The sequence below is a fragment of the Phascolarctos cinereus genome, unplaced genomic scaffold, assembly GCF_003287225.1.
Source record: "Phascolarctos cinereus isolate Bilbo 61053 unplaced genomic scaffold, phaCin_HiC Scaffold_2;HRSCAF=192, whole genome shotgun sequence".
NCBI classification, from domain to species: domain Eukaryota; kingdom Metazoa; phylum Chordata; class Mammalia; order Diprotodontia; family Phascolarctidae; genus Phascolarctos; species Phascolarctos cinereus.
The window spans coordinates 409199449-409206116 of record NW_027555625.1 but is presented as its reverse complement, the minus strand read 5'-3'; the positions used below and the strand labels follow the sequence as shown (position 1 = coordinate 409206116).

The following is a 6668-nucleotide window of genomic DNA, read 5'->3' as shown; positions in this document are numbered from 1 at the left end:
CTTTTACACAGTTTATCAGGCACAAATCATCATTGATCATATGATAACAGCCTAGTTAGGCCAACTATTTCTTTTTCTAGTGCCCTTTGTGTTACCAGATTGATTCTTCCAAGATAGTGGTCTTCTAGGGGTCAGAGCTATAGAATTTCAAATCTGAACCCGTCTATTCTCTTATTCCTACTCTTTTTTTTTCTTTTTTGGCATAATCAAGTGCTTATTTAGTTAACAGTTTGAACACTGTCTTCCTGGCAGGGCCAAGCGCCCTCTGCACTCTCCTCAAGCAGAGACAGGAGGATCAAGTGGCCCTATATGAACAGACCCGTAAATAAATATAGCCACATCTTTACGTGTCGCTTTGGAGAAGGCTGCCAGGATCCCGGCGAACACCACGTCTGCGGACTGGGACGCGTCCAAGGCGGAGTGGATCCCTCGCTTACTGTAGCATTTCACCACTGGGGTAGTCTAGGAGTGGTATGCCTTCAGCCGGGTTTGCAAAGCAGTTTCCATATCATCTGAACGTCGAATCAAAGGCTCCCCAGGGACATCATCCTTCATGTGCTGCTTTGGGGGATTGAGCTCCTCATGGTAGCAGCGGCCACTTGCAGGACGGATCAGCCTTCCTGTGATTCTCCGGATAAGGAGAGGGTGGGCGATGTTGAACTCAGTGACTGAAGTTAGCTTTTCTTTCCCCTTGTCCATGAGGTCATCAAGAATTTCTGCCTGCCTCACTGTCCGAGGGAAGCCATCTAAGAGAAAGTCATTCTTGCAGGGAGGTCTGTCTAAGCTCTTGTCCATCAGCTCCGCAACCATATCGTCACTCACCAGTTTTCCAGCATCTGTTGTCTTCTTGAGCTTCTGGCCCAGCTCTGAGCCACAAGCTACCATGGTCCTCAGAATGTCTTCTGTAGCCAAATGGCAAACACAGTAACTTTCAGCCAGCTTGGAGCCTGTGCGCCCTTGCCGGCCCCGGGGCGGCCCCAGCAGCACCGAGCGGATGCCCCTGGGCTAGGCGCCATTGTCCCTCACTCCCCTATTCTGTTCTAAACATTGTTCATCTGTAAAACCAGTACAAAGTATAGGTATTAATGAAGTAATTCATCAGGTTGTCAGTGCAACCACAACGTCGCATTCTGGGCAACATATTTTTTATCCACTTTGTTTTTCCATGTGGATGACTAGATTTCTTTCTATTTCCTGTGAATTTCACTAAAAAGACATTTGAATGTTCCAGAGTTGGACACAATTAGTGCAGTCTCATCTTCAATTGGGAGCAAGACTAGATGATCTCTTTGCACTGGCCATCCCACATGCCCAGGATGTACTCCCTCCTCATCTCTGCCTTAGTCTCTCTCTTTCTTTAAGACGCAGCTGAGAAACCATCTTCGGTTTGAAACCTTCCCAGATCTCCCCACTTGCTAGTGCCTGCCTTCACAAATAACCCAATATTTAGCTACTTTGTATATACTTTAATTTAATAACTTTGTATATATGGTATTTATATTTGTATATGTACTTATCTCCTCCATTAGAATGTAAAGTCATTGAGAGAAGAGATTAGTATGAATTTAATAAATATTTATTCATTGATTAATTGACAGACTGATGTATTGCATTGCTAGTTCTACTATATCGTTTCTACATCATTTCATACAAGCCTTCCAAATGTTTCTCAGAATTTCTCATATTATCATTTCTCATGATGTAATGCTATGCCATTACACTCCTAATACCATACAATTCATTCAGTCAACTGACAGGAACCCCCTTTGTTTTGGGTTCTTTGCTATTACAAAAACGCTGCTATTAATATTTGAGTTTGTACAAGATCTTTCTTTCTGTCTTTGACCTTACTTGGGTACATGCCCAGTAGTAGAATCCCTGGGTTAAAGTTCAGTGACTTTTCTGGCATAGTTCCAAAGTATTTTCCAGAATAGTTAGACTAATTCATTGTTCCATGAATAGTGTATCCATGGTGCCCATCTTCTCACAGTTTCTCTGATTTTTCTTCTTTTATTTCCTTTGCCAAACTTGATGGATATAAAATGAAATCTGTTATTTTATTTTACATTTTAAAAAAGCTATTATTGAAAGGCCTCCAAAGACTGAATCCAGTCCTTTGGAGCTTAGACCCTAGGCTACATATTATACATTACTTAGCTAATTAGACATTTTCCTTCCCTACATCCTGAGTAAAAGAGAGGAGACAGAGTTATCACATACAGTTAAAGTTTATCCCATCACATCAGACAGAAGATATAATACTTCCATATCTCACCCCCAAAAGTACATAAACATAAACCATTCTATCACTCAGCTGCCAGTAACTCTGGACTTCCACCAGAGAATCAGTTTCCTTCTTTGCACAAATTCAGATAAGGCAAAGAATTGAGCTTTCAGCCCATCTTCCTTGCTACTCCACTTCATTTTCCACTCTCATTTTCCATGACAATATTTTCCCTAATTCTCAAAAATCGCGTTCAGCTAAGTGCTGCCTCTGACATATGCTATCTGTGCAACTCTGAGCGTCATTTAATCTTTCAGTGCCCCAGGCAACACTCTAAGAATATACATTGTGGAACAGTTGTTCATCCTCATTTGTTAAGACTTCTAAACCAAAAATATTTTTTTCTTCCCCTTTTAATCTCCTTTAATCCTTTACTGGTTCCTCTCTCCCCAATGCTTTTAGTAGGGGTTAGTCTTTCTCCCTTCTTCTCCCCATGTCCTCTTCCTAGGCTCAAGCTAGAGTCCTGTGGTTTCTTCCTCTTGTATTCAGTGTCTTCAGGGGACCTACTCCTTTTTTTAATTTCAACTATTGGCCACCTGGGGATGGCTCCCAAATCTCTTTCTACTCTGATCCCTCTCCATCTTCCCAAATCTTCAATGAGAAGGACAGACATGCCCTAATGAATGATCCGTTAATGTTAGATATCTAGTTTGTCAGACAGACACTGAGCTCATCATCACCTTTTCTAAACAGTCAATCTTGAATGAACAAAGGATATGAAACAGGCAGTTTTCAGATGAAGAAATTACAGCCAGCTATAGTCATATGAAAAAATGCTCTAAATCACTATTGATAAAAGAAATGCAAATCAAAACAAATCTGAGGTACCACATCACACCTATCAGACTGGCTAATATGACAAAAAAAGGAAAATGATAAATGTTGGAGAAGATGCAGGAAAATTGGAACACTAATGCATTATTGGTGGAGTTGTGAGATGATCCAATTATTCTGGAGAGCAATTTGGAACTATGCCCAAAGGGCTGCAAAATTATGCATACCCTTTGATCCAGCAGTATCACTACTAGGTCTGCATCCCCAAGAGATCGTAAAAAAGGGAAAAGGACCCACATGTACAAAAATATTTATAGCAGCTCTTTTTGTGGTGGCAAAGAACTGGAAATTGAGGGGGTGCCCATCAACTGGGGAATGGTTGAACAAGTTGTGGTATATGAATGTAATGGAATACTATTGTGCCATAAGAAATGATGAGCAGGCGGACTTCAGAAAAACCTGGAAAGACTTGTATGGACTGACGCTGAGTGAAGTGAGCAGAGCTAGGAGAATATTGTACACAGTAACAGCCACGTTGTGCAATGACTAACATTGATAGACTTAGCCCTTCTCAGCAATGCAAGGATCTAAGACATCTCCAAAAGTCTTATGATGGAAAATGTTATCCACATCCAAAGAAAGAACTATGAGGTTTGAATGCAGATCAAAGCATAGTATTTGCATTTTTTTTTCTTCTGTTTTGTTTTGTTTCTTCTTTCTGGTGGTTCCTCCTATTGGTTCTAATTCTTCCTTACAACATCACTAATGTGAAAATATGTTTAATAGGAATGTATATGTATAGTCTATATCAGATTGCGCAACATCTTGGGGAGTGAGGTGGGGAGGGAAGGGGAGAAAAATTTTACACTCAAAAGTGATGGCTGATAAATCAAAATAAATTAATAAAAAAATTTTAAAAGAAAGTTTAGAATTCAAAATCTTATAAAAGTGAATGTTGAAAACTAAAAATAAATACAGAAAATAGTCAATTTTGGGAATTCCCTTTGTCATTAATGGCACCACTCAGTCTGCAGGGTCTGCTTCAGAGAATAATCTTACACTATTACCCCTCCAAACTTTTACCCGGATTATCACCAAGTCCTCACACCCCTCCTCAATATTTCCCGGATTCATTCCTCCCTTTCCTCCTCTCTTGTTGCTGTTATTCAATGGGTCAGTTGTGTCTAACTCTCTGTGACCCCAGGCGCCATAGCATACCAGACCCTGTTCTCCTCCACCATCCCTCAAAGTCTAATCCTTCTTGCCCGTAATAGCCATACAAATACTAAAGACAGCTGTCATGTTCCCATCATTTTCCCTCCTTCCCCCAACACACATATCAATCTTCTCTTCTCCAGGTTCAGCATTCTCATTCCTTCATAAAAGGTGATATAAAGGTAGGCTCTTCTCAATATCATTATTACAATTGCTATTAGTAAACACGTACTGATCCTTCACTTAAAGTCCTTCTCTGGGGCCTCGAGGAATGGAAATGCCCTGGGGCTCTCCAAGCAATGCCAGTGGAGTGGTTCAAGCTCTGGCAGGTCCTAATACATTGGAAGGACTTTGAGTACTGGCCCAGTAATGGACTGCGTGTCTCTCATCCAAGGCCCAGCCTAGCGAAGTGTGGAAAGAGTCATTGCTGAAAGGCTGGCGACCAACTGATTTATGTTTCAGTCACAGCAACTCAGGCAACTGTCTGCTTGGTTCCCCATCCATCAAATAATTCCTTAACTTTCTAACTCACAGGTTTATGAAGGTAATAATAATAAGAAAAACTCTAATTTCTAAGTCAATTTAAGATTTACCAAGCACTTTCTTCTTGGAGAGCCTGGGACCTGACCAGATGGAGGAAGTGAATATCCAGAGGAAAAAAATTACAGAACTTTTGAAGTACTGACCTGTTGTGGTGGAAGCTTCCACATCGTACATTTCTCCATGGAGCCCAGGCTAGAGCAAAGTAATCCCCGTCATAGCCTATAGATAGTGATTCTGTTTCCTAGGGAGAGAGGAGACCACACCCACTTGGGTTTGTAGTAGGCGTACATAGCAGCGACAGCGAGCATTTATACAGTGCTTTAAGGTTGGCAAAGCATCTGGTACTTGCAGATGCTATTATTAACCCCATTTTACAGATAAGTTGACTGAAGCACGCAGAGGTTAAGTGAGTGGCTTATCCAGAGGCACGCCGCTAGTACATGTCGGAGGCCAGATTTAACGCAGGTCTTCTGGACTGCAGTTCCAGCACTATGTTAAAGGCAGTATCAGGGCATCTCTGTTGGCATTGGATGGGCAGCTAGGTGGCACAGTAGATAGAATGCCAGGCCTGGAGTTAGGAAGACTCCTCTTCCTGAGTTCAAATCCGGCCTCTTGATACTTAGTAGCTGTATGACCCTGGGCAAGTCACTTAACCCTGCTTGCCTCAGTTTCCTCATCTGTCAAATGAACTGGAGAAGGAGATGGGAAACTACGCCAGTATCTTTGCCAAGAAAACCCCAAATGGAGTCACGAAGAGTTAGACACAACTGAAACGATGGAACAACAATGACAAATTGGCGTTAGATTTTTTACTTCTAGATACAGAAGATGACTAGGCTGAAAATTCCCTTCAGGGTACCCACAAACATGTATTTATAAAACTCCCCAAAGATTCTAGCTAGCCAGATACCATTTCATCACACCAAAGGTTAAATCATATCTACACTGCCCTCTCTCCTGTTTCAGCACTGCTGCTCTTGTAGGACGTTCATGGATCCCTACTCAACTATTTCAATGCCCCAATGATACATAAAAGCAGAACTGCCCCTCACCACTTCATTTTTACTGTTTGTCTTTAAGAGAAATACACGTTGTACTTTTCTGGTGCCCAGAAGGGAAATACTTTTCATCTTTGAAGAAGGATGACTTACTTGCAAAAAAAAAAAAAAAGGGAACATGGGAAAAATCCCTTGGAAGTCTATTTGTGTTGGGAGAGGAAAACTTGGTCGAATGTTTTCTGATTCATTCTTTAAGAGGTAGAAACACTGTAGAAATGAACAAGATGGGCAGGCGAGGTGCCACGTGTTTTTGTGTTTCTATGCCTTTGGCAAACTCGGGAGCAGCTGTTGTCGGCCAAACAGGAATGCTTTATGGCATGTCGACACTACCAGGAGATATTACAATGCATCCCCAGTGCCATCTCTGGAGGATCCATTTTTATGGCCTTCCCCTCACAGCGAGTACAGGAATGTCAGCTCTCTTACATGTTTTCCTGCCAGGGGCAGGGGCGGCAAGCAGAATCCACAGGCTCACCTTCTCGTCCATGGTTTGGCCATGCACAGAAATTGTTCCTCGAGGCCTCTGTCTTCCAAGGAATGAACAGATCCTTTCCTGGCAGTGCGTTGTGCTTGTTCCCAGTGGTGCTTTGGAACCTGGGAAGTAAAACCCTGTTCATTCCCCATTGTACAGATGGCTACAAGCTGCCCACTATAAAGCTTAGAATAATCCAATGAATACTGAGTGTTATCTAAACTTTGCATCTACAAGACAGATCAGACATCTTGGCATTTTCTATTCTACTGATCTCCTCCAGCACTTGAAAACAGCCGATTCATAAATATTTGTGGAATAA

The 6668-nt window shown here is 41.8% G+C and overlaps 1 pseudogene; it reads right to left on the bottom strand.

Annotated features, from left to right (window-relative positions):
* Window positions 1-276: 276 nt before the first annotated feature.
* On the bottom strand, window positions 277-6361 carry LOC110196085 (adenylate kinase 2, mitochondrial pseudogene; annotated as a pseudogene).
* Between the last annotated feature and the right edge of the window lie 307 nt (window positions 6362-6668).